Raw genomic sequence first — 20,758 nt, forward strand, 5'->3', positions numbered from 1 at the left:
CTCTCTTGTGGAAAGTCTATTATAGAATCAGTGCATTTTGAGCATCTGTCTTCCTTACTTTCGGTATATAAGTCCATCTCTCCTCGGGCACCCGTGGTGGTGAGGGATGCGATGGGTTGGTGGGGCTGGCACACTGGGCTGGGGGTGCCAGATTTATGCCTTGGGGACCTGGGCTCTTGGATGGGGAAGAGAGGAGGGCAGTTTCTTGTGTCTTTGCATATGTGCTTCCCTTTGCTTTTAAGGTGGTTATTTTATTTTTAAACCCTTCTCAGTCCCTAACCTTGACCTGCCCCATCCTCTCAAAACCTTAGATCTTCTCTGTGAAGCCCTGTCAGCTCCCCACCTTAGCAGATTGCTCGACCAGTGAACCTCACCCCATCCACATGCCCTTCATACCGTACAGTGTGCTGTTGTCTGTTTACGTGGGCACCCCCGAACCATCCCTGAGTTGTCTGAGCACAGGGGCAGTGGCTTTTTACTTTTGGATTTTCTAGCACCTAACAGCGTCTGGCCAATGGCAGGTGGTTAATGAATGCTTGTTAAACGGTTAAAAAAAAAAAGACTGGAAGTCATTCCTGGCTTTGTGTAAGCGAGGGTAAGAGCCCCCAACAGCAGCGGGAGGAAAGGGAAGCCTGACACTTCTCCAGCTGACTTATCCTATTGATGTAAAAGCACTAAGTGCTAATCCCAGCTCTGTGGCTAATTAGCTGTGTAACTGTGAATAAATCGCTAACACTGGGTCCTTATCTTTAAAGGGGGGATTCTCTCCAGCCCTAATGTCCTTACCCCAGGAACACGTGCCCTTGGAAAAGAACACTCCCCTGTGCTTATTCCTCCAGCTGAATGACGCAGGAGCCTTCCAAGCCTTCCGAGGCCGACTTACTCAGCTGGCTCCTGTCCAGGCCACGGGCCGACTCTCCTTCCTTCTCCGGCCTCCAGACAGGCCTCTGGAGCTAAGCCCATCTCTGGTTGTTAACCCAGCCTCTCAGCCTGCTCTTGGCCTTGCTCCATCAATTGTCTCTGGACCCTTTCCTATTTTCTAAAATCTTCTTAGATATGACTACATTTGGGACAACTGCCTTCATAGAAAACATCTTTGTTGCCCCAGAAAGTTCCCCCGGGCCCTTTTGGAGCCATTAGCCCCCACCCCTCACCTCCACACCACAGGGAATCACTCTTCTGCCTTGGGTCCCTGGGAACTAGTTTTTCCAGTTCTGGGACTTCATATTAACATTGCCATACAGCATGTACTCCTTCGGTTGCCCAGTTTTTCATTCAACATAAGTTTTCTGACATTCATTCATGTCATGGCAGTTGTCAGAGTAGTTCATTGTTTTTATTCACCGAGTTTTATTTTGTTGTTTGAATAGACCAGAATTTATTTAGAGTCTCTTGTTGGAGGACATTTGGATTGTTTCCAGTTTTAGACTTCTTGTGTTTTTAACTTCTTCTACATCTGGCTGTTTTCCCTTTGTTTCTAAGTATAATAAAATCATTAAAAACATTCACCTCCACTTAGTAGATATGTGACTGTGATTGGGTACTGAAGCTCTTTGAGCTACAGTTTACATATGTAAACAATGGGAAAGTAGTATCTTTTTTATAAGATTGTTGTGTTTCTTTTTCTTTCAAAGGTGAAAAATGTTATATTTGAGAAATTTTATACTGAAAAATTTTCAAATACGGTCACATAAGAAAGCAAAAAGCTTATCCTCCCACATTCTAGAAATAAATAAGAAGGGTATAAAATTTCCTTTTAAATGAGAACATTTGGAAGTTTAGCACTAGCATCCAAAATGAAGAGAAAAGAAAAAAAGGCATTTACTATATATTTCAGATTACTTTGGTTGGGGTTCTCCTCATGTGGTATTAATATTTCTTTTTTCAATTCTTATTACCCAAACAGCAAAAACCAGGGGAAATATATATATTTAATATGTTCACATGAATACATAACCAAATTATAATGACTAGGTTCATATATTGAAGGACTTAGGATATTGCCTGGAATATAGTGAAGACTGTGAGTGTTTGCTGTTATGAATATTATTATTGAACTGCTGTGAGGATTAAATGGGTCACATCCTGTTCACAGCAACACGTCTGTCTGTGGTGCCAGAGTTACGCAAGAAGTGTGGATTTTGAACCTCCTTCTTATCACTTACATTCCTTCTTATAAACATCAGGTAAACTCGCTCATAACTTTGGTATTAATGTTTTACAGCAAAAACATGAGATGGTATGCATAGATAAAGTTCTCAAATATTCAAACTGAAAACTATTATCACCCTAACTTGCTGAGTCTTTATCCTCTGCAAAGACATTGTTAGGAATTGATGCAGTAGAAAATATTTCTAACAAGTCTTGGTCATAGAACGTAGAAAATAGCAACTATATCGAATGACTCGTGTTAAGGCATGCCATTTTAATGAAGGACAGTTTGAAAAGAAAGAAAAAGGATCTGTGCATGTCATTCTGCCATTTCCCTTGGGCTATTGCCCCGGCTCTCTTTTCCTTCACAGGTTCTGCAAGAATAGTCTGCAGTCGCTGTCCTCACTTCCTTGCCTCTGATTCCCTTCTCAGGCTGCTGCGTCAGGCTCTGGATCCCAGCGCTTCACGACGGTTTCCTCCAGGGCTGGCAGTGGCCTTGTCTTTGCCCTACCCAGTGGACAGGTTTCGGTCCTGTTCCTATTTGACTTCTCTCAGACACTGGACTGAATGTCATCCTTCTCTCTTTGAAATTCTCCATTCACCCTACCCCATTTAACACTGGTTTTTCTCCTCCCTCTGGGTTCTTCCTCCGGGGTCCCCACCCACCTCTGAGAGTTGGTGGTTTCTCCAGGCCAGGACCTCAGCCCACTACACGCTCTCCCTGGAGTCGTGGGCAATGTCTTGTCAGTCACCACTCCAAAGCCATGTCTTTGGTTCAGCTCCTCACCCCCGCTGCCCACTCTGACTGCCAGTGCCCTGTCTCTGGACATCGGGTTGCTCCTGGGCACCTCCCCTGTCACATCCTCACAGCTAAAGTCCGTCGAGAGACCCCTTTACCTGCCCCACAAATGCAGGCTTCTTCTGGGCCTCCATTCCCTCTTTCTCCTAAGATCTCCCCACCCACCTGGAAGCCTGAGGTAGCAACTTCGGAATTATTCTTGATTCCTTTCTCTCCTTCACCACCCACATCTAATTGCTCATCAAGTTCTGCCATTTCTACCTTGGAAATATCTCATGAATTCACCCCCTTTTCCACCTCCCAATTGCTTTCATTTATCATAGCTCCATGAGACAGCTGGAACAATCTCCTGATTTATCTCTTCAGTCTCTGCTGTACTTCTGTCTCCATTCTGCCACAAAAATAGTGTCTCTTAAAAGCAAATCTAGTTACACCACTCTTCTGCTTAAAAATGCTGATAGCTGGTTTCTACAGGGGACCCACCTGGCTTTAGTGTCACCTGGAGGTAGATTTCTGGGGCCTACCCCAGGGCTTCAGTGTCAGTCATGGGGCCCAGTGGGCATCTGCAGTAAAAAGAGCTCCCTTTCTAACTGCCAGGACAGGTCTCCAGCTCACTCCCTTGTCCCTGCTTCTGGCCCATGGTGAGCTTGCTATTCTTAGTACACTGGCCCCCTGCTCGTTCAAGCCCCTGTGCTTTGCCAGGACTATTGTTTCCACCTGGAACCCCCTCTGCTTCCCACTCCCCTTCTTCCTGATGGGGTCATCCTAACAAGGTTCCACTCTTGCCCACAGCTGTGAAGCCTTCTCTGGCTCCCTAAAATGAATTAGTCGTTCCCCCCTTTTGTGTTCCCAGGACAGTGTGTCCATAACCCCGTTAGGGCATTTACCAACTCTGCTAATATATGTACAAGGCCACCTGCCTCTGCTTGCTGGGAGCGTCTTCCTCTACGGCAGGACACCACCTCTTCTCGCCTGCATCCTTGGTGTCTAGCATGTGCCTGGCACATTAGCCCCACTCAGTGCTTGGCCATGCAACGAGTGAATGAATGAACCTCACTTCTTCCTTCCCTCTTCACTCCCAGCACTGCTTGTCAGATGGTGCCATCAGCGCACTAATAGTTAACTAAAGCTGAGTGTGGTTCTGTAAATGGTGCTTCAGTTAGGGCCTCCAGTTTCTCTGCATCAGTTTTGCTAAATTTTATTTCACTTATTTCTTTTACTTCAATAGAAGAAAATTAAGGTGGGGTTGAGGAATGCCTACAGGAAAGAGAATTCTGGGCCTCCCTCCAATGTGAGCCTTCTCAACTCTGACACCTACCAAGGCTGTTTTATTTGGGTAGAATAAGACTCCTCTATTTCTCTGTGGAGAACTCCCAAGCTGAAAAGCCCCACTGAGACAGTTTTCCTGGTTCCTGGGGGTAATGTTCATTTTTCCCCCAGCAGGGCGCTGCCTTTGGGACTAACTTTTGTAGTGTGGGGAGGGTAGCAGCAGCTGTACCCCAGGACAGTGGAGGGGGCTGTCTGGGGAGATAGGGTGGTCTGGAAAGACAAATGTAGGGTCAAGCACCCATTTGGAGGGTGTGGTGAGACATTCCAGGAATGAGTTCTTATCTGTGGGCTTGGCTTTTTAACTCAGTAGTTGGCCTTGGTTTTATTTTCTTTCTTCTTCTTCTTCTTCTTCTTTTTTTAAATCTTTACCCAAGGACATGTTTATTGATTTTAGAGAGGGGAGTGGGGAGAGAGAGATGTGAGAAAGAAACATCGATCGGTTGCCTCCCATATTTGCCCTGACCAGCAATCAACCCATAAGCTAGGTATGTGCCTTGACCAGGGATCACACCTGCAACCTTCTAATGTACGGGATGATGCTCTAACCAACTGAGCCACTCAGCCAGAGTGGTTTTATTTTCTTATTCACAAGAAAGTAGGGGAGTTCCAGCCAAGACAGAGGCATAGGTAGAAATGCTTCACTTCCTCACACAACCAAAAGAAGAAAAACAACCACTTTAAAAACAATAAGCAACCCGAAGTGTCAGAAAATCAAACTGCATGGAACTCCAACAACCAAAGAGTTAAGAGCAGAGCAAGCGAGTGGCATTGTCCCCTCTCTGACCCCTCCCCCACAGATAGAGCCAATGCAGCAAAAAGGGATGCCCTGCCCCAGTGGATACCTAAGGTCCTGTCCCCTTACAATGTAACAGGAGCACCGAGACAAAGAACTATGGCCCAAATGAAAGAATAGATCAAAACTCCAGAAAAAGAGCTAAGCAGAAAGGAGATAGCCAACTTATCTGATGCAGAGTACAAAACACTGGTAATCAGGATGCTCACAGAATGGATTGAGCTCAGTCACAAAATGAAGGAAGAAATGAAGGCTACCCAAAGTGAAATAAAGCAAAATATATAGGGAACCAACAGGGAAGGCAAGGAAACTGATACTCAAATTAACAATTTGGAACAAAAGGAAGAAATAAACATCCAACAGGAAGAGAATGAAGAAACAAGAATTCAAAAAAAATGAGAAGAGGTTTAGGAACCTATGGGACAACTTTAAGTACTATAACATCCAAATCATAGGGGTGCCAGAAGGAGAAGAACAGGAGCAAGAGGTTGAAAATTTATTTGAACAAATAATGAAGGAAAACTTCCCCAATCTGGTGAAGGAAATAAACTTCCAGGAGGTCCAGGAAGCCCAGAAAGTCCCAAAGAAATTATACCCGAGGAGGAACACACCAAGGTACATCATCATTAAGTTACCCAATATTAAGATAAAGAGAGAATTTTAAAAGCAGCAAGAGGAAAGGAGAGAGTTACCTACAAAGGAGTTCAGCTGATTTCTCAAAAGAAACCTTACAGGCAAGAAGGGGCTGGAAAGAAGTATTCAAAGTTATGAAAGGCAAGGACCTACATCCAAGATGACTCTATCTAGCAAAGCTATCATTTAGAATGAAAGGCCAGATAAAATACTTCCCAGATAAGGTCAAGTTAAAGGAGTTCATCATCACCAAGCCCTAATTATATGAAATGTTAAAGGGACTAATCTAAGGAATAGAAGAAGATCAAACATTATGAACAGTAAAATGACAACAAACTCATAACTATCAACAACTGAACCTAAAAAACGAAACCCAAAACTAAGCAAGCAAACAACTAGGACAGGAACAGAACCAGAGAAATAGAAATCACATGGAGGGTTTTCGGAGGGGGTGGGGGTGGGGTGGGGTTGGAGAATGGAGCAGGGAAAGGTACAGGGAATAAGAAGCATGAATGGCAGGCATAAAATAGATGAGAGAGGTTAAGAATATTATAGGAAACAGCAAAGCCAAAGAACTTATATGTATAACCCATGGACATAAACTAAGGGAGGGTGAATGCTGGGGTGGGGGGGTGCAGGGCAGAATGGGGATAAAGGGGAGAAAAAATTTGGGAAAGCTGTAATAGCATAATTAGTAAAATATACTTAAAAAATAAAGTAGGAAGATCTTAGGAAAAAAATTTTAAATGTGAAAAATGACAAGAAGACTAAAAGTGAAGCTTATAAGAATTTTGCACACACAAAAATCTTTTAGCCTTAGACTCAGAAGAGAAAAAATAATAGTGCAGATTTATTGAGCCTTGTCCTCTTTACATGTATTAATTTTAATTATTCAAATCCTCACAAGAGGTAGGTACTACCATCACTGTTGGTTTAGAGATGAAAACCCTGAGGCACAGAGAGGTTACCCAACTTTCCCAAGGTCGCATAGCCAGTGAGCAGAGGGCAGGGATGAACCGCACCAGTACCTGTTGTACACAGAGCTCCTCAAGGCAGGAGGAGGGAGAGGCCTGCTGCCGAGAGGAGTCAGTGAGACGTTACCTGTGGCTGCAAGAAGGCAGATAGACAGCACTGCTGTTTTACTTCTGCCTTCCTGGTCTCAGGGAACAGACCTCAGGTTGGGAGTTGTGGAACAAACACAGTAAGGAGGGAACTGGACTTGGGAATTGGTGCAGAATAGGGGCTGGCCCCTGGCAGTTTTACATGAATTTAGGTCTCTTGGTTTAGATGACATACATTTCCAGATGAGGAAAGGACTTGCAGATGTGTTAGCCAGTGAGATTTCCTGGAGAAGGAGGGGAGAGAGTAAAATTGAAAGTCAACGATGTCCAATGATGGAAAAGGACCTAAAATGGGACCCTTGATGGCATCTTTTTCTATATTATGTCATAGAAGGGATTTTTACATTGCAAATGACATAAACTGTTTTAAACAGATTCAATAAACTAGAAGTTATTATGAGGTTACAGAGCTGTCTCTCAGAGGGGAGAGCAGGGGTCCAGGCCTCCAGAGTGAACCGGAACCAGGGAATCGATTGCTGCTTCCACTGTACATTCGCCTTTCAATTTTCTCTTGGCCGTGAACTTGGTGGCTCTCTGCATTCGGTCTCTGCTCTCTACAGTTGGTTCTCTGCATTCCTGGGTTTCAGATCCATGGATTCAACCAACCACAGCTCAAAAACAGTGTTTTCAATCTGAGGTTGGGAATGCACAGATGCAGACTGGGGGTGGGGAGGGGGCTGCTGACTGAATGCATTGCACTGGCTGTTTTATACAGAGGACCTGAGCATCCTTGGATTTTGGTATCAGCTGGGGCCTTGGAACCAATCCCCCTTGGACTGAAAATTTTATAGTGGATTTTTAACTCTGCGGGGGAGGGAGGGTCAGTACCTCTAACTGCTGGTTGTTCAATGCTTGGCTGTAGTGTCAAGGTCAAGGGCATTTTAGCTGAAGAAAATGGGACTGCTTAATCTGGTGAAGAAAATATTAAGGGTAGATCGAATGCCTCTTTTCAAACAGCGAGGGACAGTGGACCAAGGAGAAGACAACCAAGATAACAAGGGCTAGTTGCGACTGGTGGCGGCAATGACTTAACCTTTGTGCAGAGCCTTGCCTTCCAGGTTCTCTTTGTTGTTTGCTCCTCACAGAGCCTTCGGGTGGAGTTGAGGCGGGCGATGATGTTCTCTCATTACAGCTAAAGAAAATGAATGGCAAGAGTGTTTCAGTGACCTCTGCAAGGTCACATAGCTCACAAGCTGCAGAACTGAGACTGGAGAGCAGGTGTTCTGGCTTCCAGTCTGATGGACCCCCTGAGCTGCCCATGATCAAGGTGCTGAAGGGGAAGCTGGAAGGCCATGGCAGGGGTGCCGTGGAGGTGAGTCATTTCATGCTGCCTCCCCGCACCCCCTCTAAGCGTCTGACTGTGAGGATGCCCATGGGGGCTGTCATCCCGTGCAGGATGTCTGCGTTTCTGACTTTCGCAGACGATGAGAGGTTGGGACCAGATTCACATGCCAATGCTCCCCATTAGTCCCCCTCCCCCCAGCAAACCCCAGCATGGCCTGTGAGGGGAATATTTGATGTGAGGACTGGAAGACAGTGTTTTCCCTTACTCCAGCACCCTGCATCATTTTTCAGTGACTTATATTATTTATTCAAAAGGATGGTTTAATGAAATATTCCTTCTGCCTTTTGAAACAATGTGTCTCCTACTGGAACTTTACTTCCAGGGTAATAGCTTCTGAATTAACTGCAAAATCAAGTTTTCACTTATCTGAGATTTTCTAACTGCTGTGAGTGGCAAGTCAGACATTTAGTGTGGGTTAAAAAGTGCTCAGTAATATGACAGCTAAATGCAATAAAAGACGGCTTCCGGGTCTGCAAATGAAACAAGACAGTGCTAAAAAAATTACTGGGACAATTAGGAAAATTTGAATATTGACACTGTGAGAGAGAGAGAGAGGGAGGGAGAGATTGACAGTCACATCAGTTAATTTCCTGAGCGTCATGTAGGAGTATGTTCTTTTTCTTGAGAAATTCGTGCTGGAGGACTTACGGTGGGTTCTCAGGATGGTTGCTGTTTACTTTCAAATGGTTCAGCAAAAACAATATGCAAAGAGAGAGGGGGGAGAGCAAATGTGGCAAAATGTTAATAACTGATGAATCTAAGTGAAGGGTGTATGGTGTGATTTGTACTATTATTTCAACTTCTCTGTAGGCTTGAATATTTTCAAGTGAAAGTTTGGGCAAAAATAGTTAACGCTGAAATAAAGGCAAATTTCAAGAAATACTTGTACTGTATCATGAGCCTAAAAATGAAAAGTTCTAGTGGTAAGCAGGCAAGTTGAGACAAACCATATTACCGCTCCTCAGCAGCAGAAAGCCAGCAAGCCACAGAATAAAACAAAGGATATTTTGTGTGGTAGATGAACTCATTTATCAGCCTCATTCAGGCTGGAGAGGCAGAGGGAAAGATCAGACTGTTTAAGTTTCTTTTCTCCACCCCATCCAATTGCTCTCATTAACCCTATAGTTTCTTCCCAGTGCTTTTAAGGAGAGGAGGCAGCCCTAAAATTAAAATATAGCTAGGATTCAAGTATGTTGCCAGGCATAAAGCACCTTTGAAGTACAAGCCATAATTATTTTTGATTTTCTGGCAAATATTCTTAGTTTAAGAAGAGTACAGAGTTTAAGAATCTACTTTTTTAAAAAATATTTTAACGTTCTATGTCAGATAATTTTTCTAACAAAGAAGAAATAACTTAAAAGAAATTCATTACAAATTCATCTAAAGAGTAAGTTTTTTTCTTTTTCTTTTTAATCAAAAAACATGTTGCTGGGCAGTGTTTGGGTTGCAAATGTGTAATTTGGAAGGTTATTAGACTTGTTGGAGACCCTTTTATGGACCTAGGAAAAGTTACTTTACACGAGCAGCACCCAACCTGTTTGTCAGTCTGGGGTGCCGCTCTGAACCCTGAGGAGCCCATGGGGTTCGGTGTGGTGGTTGGCCCAGCCTGCCTGAGAATCTGGGCTCCTTCGTGAACTCATGGCTTAGCTCATTCCGGGTGCTGTGTATTTGCGTTGTCTCCCATTTTTCTCCCTGATCGGAGCGTCTAGAGGTGCACAGTGCTACTGGTTTTCTCAGAGAAACAGCTTTTGATTTCATTGCTTTTCTCTCTTGTTTATTATTTTCTATTTTCTTGATTTCTGTTCTGCTGTTTATCATTTTTCTTCTGCTGCTTCCTTTGGATTTCATTGGCTCTTCTTTTTCCTATTTTTAAGGTGGAAACTGGGGTTGCTGACTGGAAACCTTTCATCTTTTCTTGTGTGGATGTTTAGTGTTATAATTTTCCCTTAAATATTACATTAGCAGGATCCCATACATTTTGATACGTTGTGTTTTCATTTTCATTATATACTTCCTAATTGCTCCTTTGATTTCTTCTTTGACCTAGGATTATTTAAAAATGTACTACTTGGTTTTCAATATTTAGGGATTTTCCAGATATCTTTTTGTTATTGATTTCTAATTTAATACCATTGTGGTTAGAGAACATCCTTTGTATGACTTAACTCATTTCTCTTTTAAGTTGTTAAGGTCGTTCATGTCATCTGTATCCTCACTGATTTTCTGTATACTTTTTCTATCAATTCTTGAGAGAACTGTGTTGAAATTTCTGATAATAATGGTTATTTGCCTATATCTCCGTGCAATTCTATCAATTTTTAGTTCCTGTTCTGTTGCTTTGTTGCTAAGGGCAAAATGAAAAAAAAAAGAAAAAGAAAAAAGGCAAACTGTTTGTTTTCCTGACCAGTTTATAATTATGAAATGCCTTTTTATCCCTGGTAATATTCTTCACTCTGAAATCTGTCTGACACTAATATAGCCATTCCAGAAATATAGCTTTCTTTTGATTAGTGTTAGTATAGTATATCTGTTTCCATTCTTTTACTTTTAACCCATTTTTAATCGAAAGTGTGTTCCTTGTAGGCACCGTATAGTTGAATGTTATATTTTCATCTGATTTGACAATCTTTGTCTCATATTTGAGGTGTTAAGCCATTTACATGTAATGTGATTATTGGTATGGCTTGGTTTCATTCTATTTGGGTGCTTTTTTAAATTACTTATTTGATCATACTTTGTTTGCTTTCATTCTCTTTCTCCTTTCTTTTGGACAAAATGAGTATTTTTTAATTTTCCATTTTATCCCTGTGGGATTACCAGCTGGAGCTCCTTGTTGCATTGTTTCAGTGGCTGCTCAGTGTCTGCGGTCTCGGCTCCATCACGAGGCAGTCTGCCTTCAAACAGTACTGTGTCACCTGACACACGAGAACCTTATACCTCCATTCCTCCCTTCCTTGTGCTATTGTCATACAGTTTACTTCTATAAATGCTATAAACCCACAGTATGTCTTTTGTTCAGAATTCATTGAGCTTCTTGGATCTGTGCATTAATAGTCATCCTCAAATCTGGAAAATATTCAGCTATTATTGCTTCAAATATTTTTCTGTTCCCCCCCACCCTCCACACTCCACTCACATGTGCATTTGGGCCCACAGCTCAGCGGTGCTCGGTTCATTATGTTTCAGCCTTTGGCAAAAATCTGTGTTTCACTTTGGGTGGTTTCTATTGCTCTGGCTTCGTTTTCACGATATTTTTTTCTTTTCTAATGTGTAAGCTGCTGTTAATCCTATCAGGTGTCATTTTCAGATATTGTAATTTTTATTTCTAGAATGTTTTAAAAATATTTTCCATGTTACCACTTCACATGTTCAGTCTTTACTTTGGCTTCTTGGACATGTGGAATATTGTTTAATAACTGTTTTAATGTCTTTGTCAACTACTTCTATCATCTCTATCATTTCTAGATTGGTTTAGATTGATCGCTTTTCTTCTCTGGGTTGTATTTTCCTGATTTTTTGCATGTCTCATAGTTTTTTATTAGATGCCAGATATTGTGGATTTTACCTTTTTGGAGGCTGGATATATTTGTATTCTTTTTTTGGGGTGCTTTTTAATTTTTATTTTTCACTTACTGAAGTGTAAATATTTTCTTTTCTTTTTTTAAAGTATATTTTATTGATATGCTATTAGTTTCCCCAAATTTTCTCCCTTTATCCCCCCTCCACACTGTACCCCCAACCCTCCAGAATCCCCCCTCAGTTCATGTCCATGGGTTGTACATACAATTTCTTTGACTCTCTTTCCTATACCATTTTAGACACCTCCCCATCTATTTAATGCTTACCAATTATGTTTCTTCTTCCCTGTACATTTCCCCCCTATTCCTCCCTTCCCCCTCCCCACTGAAAATCCTCCATGTGATGTCCATTTCACTGATTCTGTTCCTGTTCTAGTTGTTTGCTTAGTTTTTGTTTTTGTTGTTTTTCTTTCTTTTTTTTTAAGGTTTATTTGTTGATAGTTGTGAGTTTGTTGTCATTTTCCTGTTCATATTTTTTATCTTCTCTTTCTTAGATAACTCCCTTTAACATTTCATATAATAATGGCTTGGTGATGATGAACTCCTTTAACTTGACCTTATCTGGGAAGCACTTTATCTGCCCTTCCATTCTAAATGATAGCACTGCTGGATAGGGTAATCTTGGATGTAGGTCCTTGCCTTTCATGACTTCAAATACTTTCTAGCCCCTTCTTTCCTGCAAGGTTTCTTTTGAGAAATCAGCTGATAGTCTTATGGGAACTCCTTTATAGCTAACTCTTTCTTTTCTTCTTGCTGCTTTTAAGACTCTCTCTTTGTCTTTAATCTTGGGTGACTTAATGATGATGTGCCTTGGTGTGTTCCTCTTTGGATCCAACTTCTTTGGGGCTCTCTGGGCTTCCTGGACTTCCTGGAAGTCTATTTCCTTCGCCAGATTGGGGAAGTTCTCCTTTATTATTTGTTCAAATAAGTTTTCGATTTCTTGCTGTTGTTCTTCTCCATCTGGCACCCCTATAATTCAGATACTGGAACGTTTCAAGTTGTCCCAGAAGTTCAAAAATCTCTCATTTTTTTTTGAATTCTTGTTCCTTCATTCTGTTCCAGTTGGATGTTTATTTCTTCCTTTTGTTCCAAATTGCTGATTTGAGTCCTGGTTTCCTTCCTGTTACTGTTGGTTCTCTGAATATTTTGCTTTATTTTGGTTTGGGTATCTTTCATTTATTCTTTCATTTTTTAACCAAGCTCAATCAGTTCTGTGAGCATTTTGATTACTGGGCTTTAAATTTTCCATCAGATAGGTTGGCTATCTCCTCATCACTTAGTTCTCTTTCTGAGGCTTTGCTCTGTTCTTTCTTTTGGGCCATATTTCTTTGTCTTGGCACAGCTGCTAGGTTGTAAGGGGACAGGGCCTTCGGTATTCACCCTGGCAGGGCAACCTTCCTTGCTGCACTTAGAGGCTGCCTGTGGGGGAGGGGCCAGAGAGGGAACAGTGCAGCTCAACTGCTCTTCTTTAGCTCACCTTTCAACAAACTCTTGTGTGAGACTGGGAGTTTCTCCCACTGCAGCAACCCTAGGTATAGTCCCCAGCCACCTCTGAGTCTCAGTTTCCCCTTAAGTCGGCCCCACCCACGTGGTCTACCAGCTCACCATGGGTTTTCTCTGTGTGCCGCCTTACCGGTCTGGTTGTTCTGTTTGACTGTTTCTGTAATTCTGTGGTTGTCGGAGTTCCATGCAGTTTGATTTTTCTGGCACTTCTGCTTTTTATTTATTTTAGATTGGTTGTCATCCTCCTTTTGGTTGTGCAAGGAAGTGAAGGGTTTCTACCTGCACCTCCATCTTAGCCGTAACTCTCCCTGTATACTTATAAATAATCCTGAGCTTTGTTTTTGCATGAGGTTGAGTCACTTGGAAATAGTTTGATCCCTTGGGATTTCCTTTTAAGGTTTGTTAGGTGGAAGCGGTACTATCTTTAGCCGAGGGCTAATTTTCCCCAGTACTGAGATATTCTGAGTTATCTAGCCAGTGACCCATTAGTTATGAGGTTTTTTACTTTGGTGGATGGGAATAGGAAATTTTGTAGGCCCTGTGTGAGCTATGGGTTTTTTTTCCCCCCTAATTCTCCTACATAGTTCTTTGCCTAGCTTTGGGTAGTTTCCTCAGACACATGCACCAGTCAGTACTTACCTGAAGACTCCACGGAATCACTCTCACGTTCTTTGGTCACCTGTGTGTGTGCATGTATGTGAGGCTCTCTCCTCTCTGTTACTCCACTCTGTAAAGTCTGTCTGCCTTGGCTTCCCTAGACTGCCAGCTCTGCCTCTTCAGCCCAGGGAGACCACTGGCCTCTGCCTTGGTTTCCCTTCCTGCACCATGCCTGGAAACTTCCTGAAGGCAATTTGTCAGGGCAACTCTTACCCACCTGTCAGAGACCACTGTGCTCTGTTGTTTAATATTCAGTGTCTTGAAAACCATTGTTTCATATATTTTGTCCAATTCTTTAGTTGTTTCTGGCGGGAAAGTAGATCTGTCATTCTAAACTGGTTAAATGTGGAAGTCTTCTATGATTTTTAATTGAGCAAAATCCAAAGAAAATGTTAAAAAACCTATAGTGCTTGAGCATTTACTGTTGCTAATAATTGATTCCCTATTACACCCTAGTTCCTTTACACACATCTTCATTTAATCTAGTTTTTATAAGTACTGACAAGCTGTCCAAGTGAGGGAGTTAGTCACATGCAATCTGTACTCTGCTTTGTTCTAGGACTAATAGACTTCACTTATTTATTTAATCTATCACCAAGAAACATTTCTTTAGCACTTACTAGGTGTGATGTACATATAAATAAGTCAGATTTCTCCCATTGAAGATCCAAGTTTAGTCCTTAGATATAGATATGTGATAGATATTTCAATATTATGTGGTAAGTGAAATAATAAAAGTACAAATAAGGTGAGTTAGAACCACAGGAGATGGTGAGCCAGGTGAGGGATCCATGGGAAGGTGGCAGTAGGTGACAGAGGTCTTGATGGATAAATGGTAGGGATTAAGCAATGAGGAGGATCAATATGTGCATGTTCCAAAGCAGCAAGACTTAAAACAATGCGACACATGGGGGAGCTAACATCATTATGCAGAAGGCTGGGGCGGCCACAGATGAGGTTGTAGGCAGAGTCAGATCAAAGAGGACCTGGATGTCACACTAAGGGGACAAGATGGCTCAGGAAACAACAAGGAAACACCATTGGGCTTTTAACAGGGCAGTGAGTGGGCTGCAACATGGAGGATGCATTTTAGGGGCAGCACTCCCAGTTCCCAGCAGAAAAACGAACTGGGATCTTATAGAAATAGTCCACGTCAGAGGAGTTGATAATGGAGAAGAAGAGACTCATTTGGAAAACGTTTGGGAGGGAGACACTCTCCGTAGAACTTGGTGACCAACTAAAGTGGGGAAGGCAGGAAAAGGATGCCCGGTGTGGACAGAAAGGAGCGTTTTGAACCTAAATGGGAAATGTAAAAGGAGAAAGGAAAGGTCTAGGGCCAGAGTAAGTTTAGTTCTGTATCGGCAAACGAAAACATCTTGTAGACCCTTCATGTGTTAATGCTTTTGACCAAATATATTGAAATGATCTGGTTATGTCTTACTGTCACTGTGTCTCCAGAGCTGGCTACCCTGCCTGAAGCTCTGGGAGAGGTCAGGCCTGAAGCACAGGTGCCAGGGAAGCCACCGAAGGATGAGATCACCCGAAGAGAGAGAGAGAGGACAGCGAGAAGAGCAGTGACACACAGGAGAAGGATGTTCACACCTTGGGGTGAGCATTTGAGAACAGAATGACCTGTGGTCTCACAGTATCATGTGGCTCTTCCAGGGGCCCTGTGATATGACACCTGGATGCAGTCTCATTGCTTGGTCAGTATTTCTGTTTTAGGGAAGTCATTCCCTGTGTATGTTTTAAATTTTAACAAAATGCTTTTAATGACTCTGCAGAGATCATTTCAATTCATCATCTGACTAGCTTTGCTCAGAAGAAAGGCTCTGAGGAGTGGGCAGGGCTGTGAGTGGGGTGTGGAGGCAGACCGGACAGAAGCAGAAACCTATTGGAAGGGCTGGGGCTGGGGTGGGGGCGGCGGGGGGGGCATAGTCTGTCTTCTCCCCCTCCGCCCCACGTAGCTATGGGAAATAGATCTGACTTTGACATTGTAATGGCAATAGGGAAAATATTATAAGGCCAATGTTACATTTTAGAAACACATCTATCTTGCTTGAAGTAAGATGTATAACTGAATTATTTTCATGAATAGGTAACCTATTAAACAGAATTCTCAAATTTTAGGGATCTGTAGATATTTGGGAATGCGATGTATAGGAAAACAATGTTGTAAACAATAAAAGAATGTTTCCAATGAAGAATAATAAAAGAAAAATACAAGTTTCAGCTAACCCATGAGCAATCTCCCTCTCACCACACCGCTGCCTCTCGCCAATCCCCTTGCCCATGACTGCTGACTAACAGGAAGACTGGCCTCATCAAGTGGGCTGCTCCAGATGCAGGTCTGTAGATGATCCGTTCAGTCTCCCTCAGACTGGAGGTACTCACCTGTCCCTTCTGGTCTTGCTTCTCTTCCAACTAATGTGATGCTTCCATGACAAGGATTTGGTTTTCAGCTTCCAGAACAGGCTTTCTGGATCAAGTTCCAAAGTTTGAATGGCATACACAGCAAGTGTTTCTCTGGCTTTTCCCATCTTGTTAATCAGCAGCATAATTTAATATCTGTACGGTCTGTTCCTTCCTCAGACAAGCACAGTCTGGTAGGTGGATGGGGAGGAGTGAGGAAACACTGCGTTTCACACTGAGAGTGAGGGGAAGGAGAAACAGAGAGAGAGGGAAGGAGCCCGGAGGTGTGGGAAACAGAGGGAGCTCTCTGACTCTGATACATCGAAGCAAGAAGGGGATGCATGTGCATTGTGGTAAATAGTTAGGGTTACAGGTTTACACACCTCTTCAAATTCTAAAGTTTGAAATAATTTAAATTCCAGGGATACTGACAAATTAAAATATAAAGGGAAAGGGGATTCCAGCACACCTGCATGCAGTAAGGTATTTTTACAGGTGGTAGATGCTACTGTAATTATTTCCTGTTTTTAAAGTCTTCTCTCATTCATGTCTCTGATAGCTTTTGAAAAGGAGGTGGAAGAATTCTGTAGCTGGTGCACTGTTTTGCATGAGACGGGGCAGTTCTCTACTTAACCAGGAAAGGATGAAGGTCCTTGGGTTAAATTTCAGGTAAGTGCTTCTCCATCCCACCACATCTGACACATTCAATCAGGTCCTCGAAAGAATAGGAGAAGCCAACCATTGTTTAATAGATATCAATGAAGTCATAAAAAGGTATGCCACAGAAGTACTCCCAGAATATTGTCTACTGCTCTCAGCCTAGATTGGGGAAGCACACTTACCCAATCTTTTCCAAATTTGCCTGATTGCAGAGTTGCCTACGGTGGGCACTGTTAAAATACAGATTCCCAGGCTCTTCAGTTAGAAGCTGAGATTCAGGACATCTCTGGGGAATAGGGGCGGCAAGGGTGGTGGTGGAGTAGAATCCATAACTTTAACAAGTGCCCTTTGTGTGTCTTCCAAACAGGCAAGTTTAGGGAACCCGATATAACCAATACAGACTTTTACTGTGAACAGCTGCTTGACTGTCAGAAAGTCAGACACGAATGTCTTCTCAGGGCTTCCGTTAGTCACAGATGCTATTAGTAATTCCTACTATATAAGCAGTAGTTACTATAGTGACATATTTGTCTAGTGTCTTGGGATAAAGTGCACTGCAGTTGTCAGTGACAGCAAAATCATTTTTTGCATGAGTTAGGGAACCAGAAAGAATTGAGTACAGGTATTAATCAAACACTGGGTGTGTGCTGCTGTTGTTGCTCCACGTTTCTTGAGGACTTTGGGGATTTTTTTTTTACTTACCAGTGATCTCATCTACAAAATTGGGACACTAATGAAAGCTACCTTCATAGGGTTTCTATGAGGACTGAAGGAAAGAGCATCTGTAAATTTCTTAGCGCAGTGCCAGCACGTGGTGAGCATTCAGTGAGAGCAGCTTATTATTGCTACTGTCGGCTATAGCAGGACTTAACTCTTTACAATCAAGTGGTATTATTCCTAAGAGTTTGCTTCAAATTTTCATTTTTTAAAAAACTTATGCCCTCAAACGATTTAGTTCTTTTGTCATCACATATGATTCCACCCAAATGGGATTCTTCTAGAATATCTAAAAGTGTTCTATTATTTCATAACTTTCATCAGTTACCAACTCTACAGATGTCTTCTTTTGTCTGTAAATCTGAAAACATGAATTGGTTCCAACATCTGCACATCTGGCGATTTCACAGAAATCAGGTTAAGTGTATAGGAGCCTTGTTCTCTTGCTGGAGAACCTGGGGAGTAGAGTGGGGGCTGCCCCTTTGAATGGGCGCACATGCTTCTGCTTGTCTCTCTCCTAATTGATTCAACTCACCTGGCCCTTGTAGGCATCTGAATCTGTCACCCCTACACCCAAGGTGTTGTCTTATTTTCTCATATATCTTTGGATTGTCAGCTCTTAGCTAGGTAGGTCATGATGGATGATATGGAAAAATGGCCACTTAACTGCCTGCCACATCAACAGACTGTTCCCGTCAGTCAAGTCTGCAGACCCTCAGGTGACTATTCATGCAGCCCACCTCTGTCTCTCCAGCAACTCCTGAATGGAGTCAGACCCCCAGCCTGGCACTCAAAAGCAGCCCTGCTCCAGTCCAGTTCCGCCTTCCTTTTGTAGCATGTTCCACTCTTCCCCAGTCACCCAGCTGCACCCCACGCCAGGTCTGAGCCTGCCTTCTGCTTCCCCAGCTGAGCCTCTGCCCTCCTTCTGTACCCCTTCTTTTGTGAAGAGTAGCCATCTTTCAAGTGCCATCTCCCCTGTCGTGCTTTCTAATGTCCCCAATTAGATGTGATCCCTTATCATTTGGTATGTCCATACCCTTGGTTTGCGAATATCAAATGGCACATAGCCCTAGTGCCTCATACTGTCCTTAGCTACATACACCCCCTCCTCCTGCTGCTTGTTGTGTGGGTCCCTACCCACCCCAGCACCCCGTGGCAGAAGCCATGTCACGGTCATCACAACACTACCAGGACTGAGTGCCCAACACATTGTAAATGATGCTCGAAATATTTAAATACAGGCATAAGTTTCCATTCTAAGGAGAAAATGCTGTTAATTAATAACCCACCTTCTTCCTCATCCCAGTACCACATGAGAACTTACTTTTTCTCAGATACTTTGGGGCCCTCCTTATAAAGCTTAACTGCACATTATCTGATGTCTTGGAATCTTAGTTTCTTTAACCAAGAGGCATGGATAATACAACCTCGAGTATGATCATAAGGATTCAATGAGTCGATGCAAGTTGACGGGCTCCACACAGTGCCCAGCATGGAGCAAACACTAAGTGCATGACTACTATTATTACTATGTACAAACTCACTGAATATTTAGAAACCAGGTTAGAAATGGCTTGCCTCTCTATACTTTTCTAAAATACTTCATAGAAAAGAGGTCAGGGATTATAGTTTGTGTGCCCTAAAGGACTACATTTTGCTTAAAAAAAAAAGGTTCTTTCAAATACCTATGATGCAGACAATAGTTGTTTTTGTTTGTTTGTTTGTTTTAGTATGCTTTTATAACCACGAAGGTAAATGACTGATTCTGGAAAAGATGACCGAGGAATGTTAAAATCACTGGTGAAAGTGTTTTAAGGGACAGGATATTTGTCAAGTCGACTATTTATTAATTGCAAAGGGAAAAGCTACTTTTGCATTGGAGAAATTTGGTAGCTGTCACTTCAACCAAGTGGTCAAGGTTACCATCACCAAAGAAAAACCACAACTGACATGCAATAAGATTTATAGTAGCAAAAAAACAACAAAAAACCCTAAAAATAGAAATAAAACTGTACTGTCACCATCATGGGCCAAACAGACCCTTATGATGTGATGCAATGAGGACACAGCATCACCTGTGCAGTATTCCTGCCAAGAAAAAAATTAACTTGAGTTTACCAATGAGGGACCAACCAAATACGGACTGTGCAACAAACTACAAAACAATTGACCTAGACTCTTTATATAAACTAATGTCACAGAAGACCAAAAACAGGGGGGTGGACCCTTTCTAAATTAGAGTCTAAGGAAACATTACTAATCAATTCCATATGCCACCCTTGGTCAGATCCTCCAGGGGGAAATAAGCATGGCTGCAATGATCCGTATCATGACAGCTGGGGAAGCCTGGGTATGACTGTGTATTGGATAGTAAGGCAGGGGAAACATATTGTGATTGACCAGCTTTTTCCTGGAATGTGATCTGTGGGAATCTGTGTTGTAAGACCTAGAAATGTGAAAACTGCATGAGATATGGTGGCTCCTCGAAGCTGTGTCAGTTCTTATGGAACAGGCAATCACACAATGGAGTGTACAGATGTCATACCATAAGTTGTGCACCTGCAATTGATGTTATTAACCAAGGTCACCCCAATGCATTTCATTTTCAAAAACCCAGAGAAGAATGTGCCGCTGGATCGTAGTTGTATAAATGGGCACAGAACTTAGAAAAGAACAAAGTGAATGATAACAGCTAAGGCATAGAGTTTGGTGGAGTGACTGGTCAGGACAGTACCAACTGTGTGTACATAGGGAGTGCTGGGTGAATGTGAACTGATGACAACCACCAGCAGAGTGTCCCAAGGTGAAGACTCTTGATTTGGGAAAATTCTGCCTAATGGGAGTGGATTGCTAGTAAAATCATACAGCAATCACCTTCTCCTTTCAGTAGGACGTGGACGACCAAGCAGCCCGTGGGAGCAGCCCTGGCTGTCTCCGTCTGAGCCAGTGCTGTGCTAGTTTCAAATAAAGGGAAATTAAACAACTACATGGAGGCCTGGCTGGCAGTCATTAGAGTAATTGAGTGTTCTGACCATCTCTGTGTTTCAGGGGGCAATGGGA

The sequence above is a fragment of the Phyllostomus hastatus genome, unplaced genomic scaffold (assembly GCF_019186645.2).
Source record: "Phyllostomus hastatus isolate PE091 unplaced genomic scaffold, TTU_PhHast_1.1 phas_contig_80, whole genome shotgun sequence".
Lineage (NCBI taxonomy): Eukaryota > Metazoa > Chordata > Mammalia > Chiroptera > Phyllostomidae > Phyllostomus > Phyllostomus hastatus.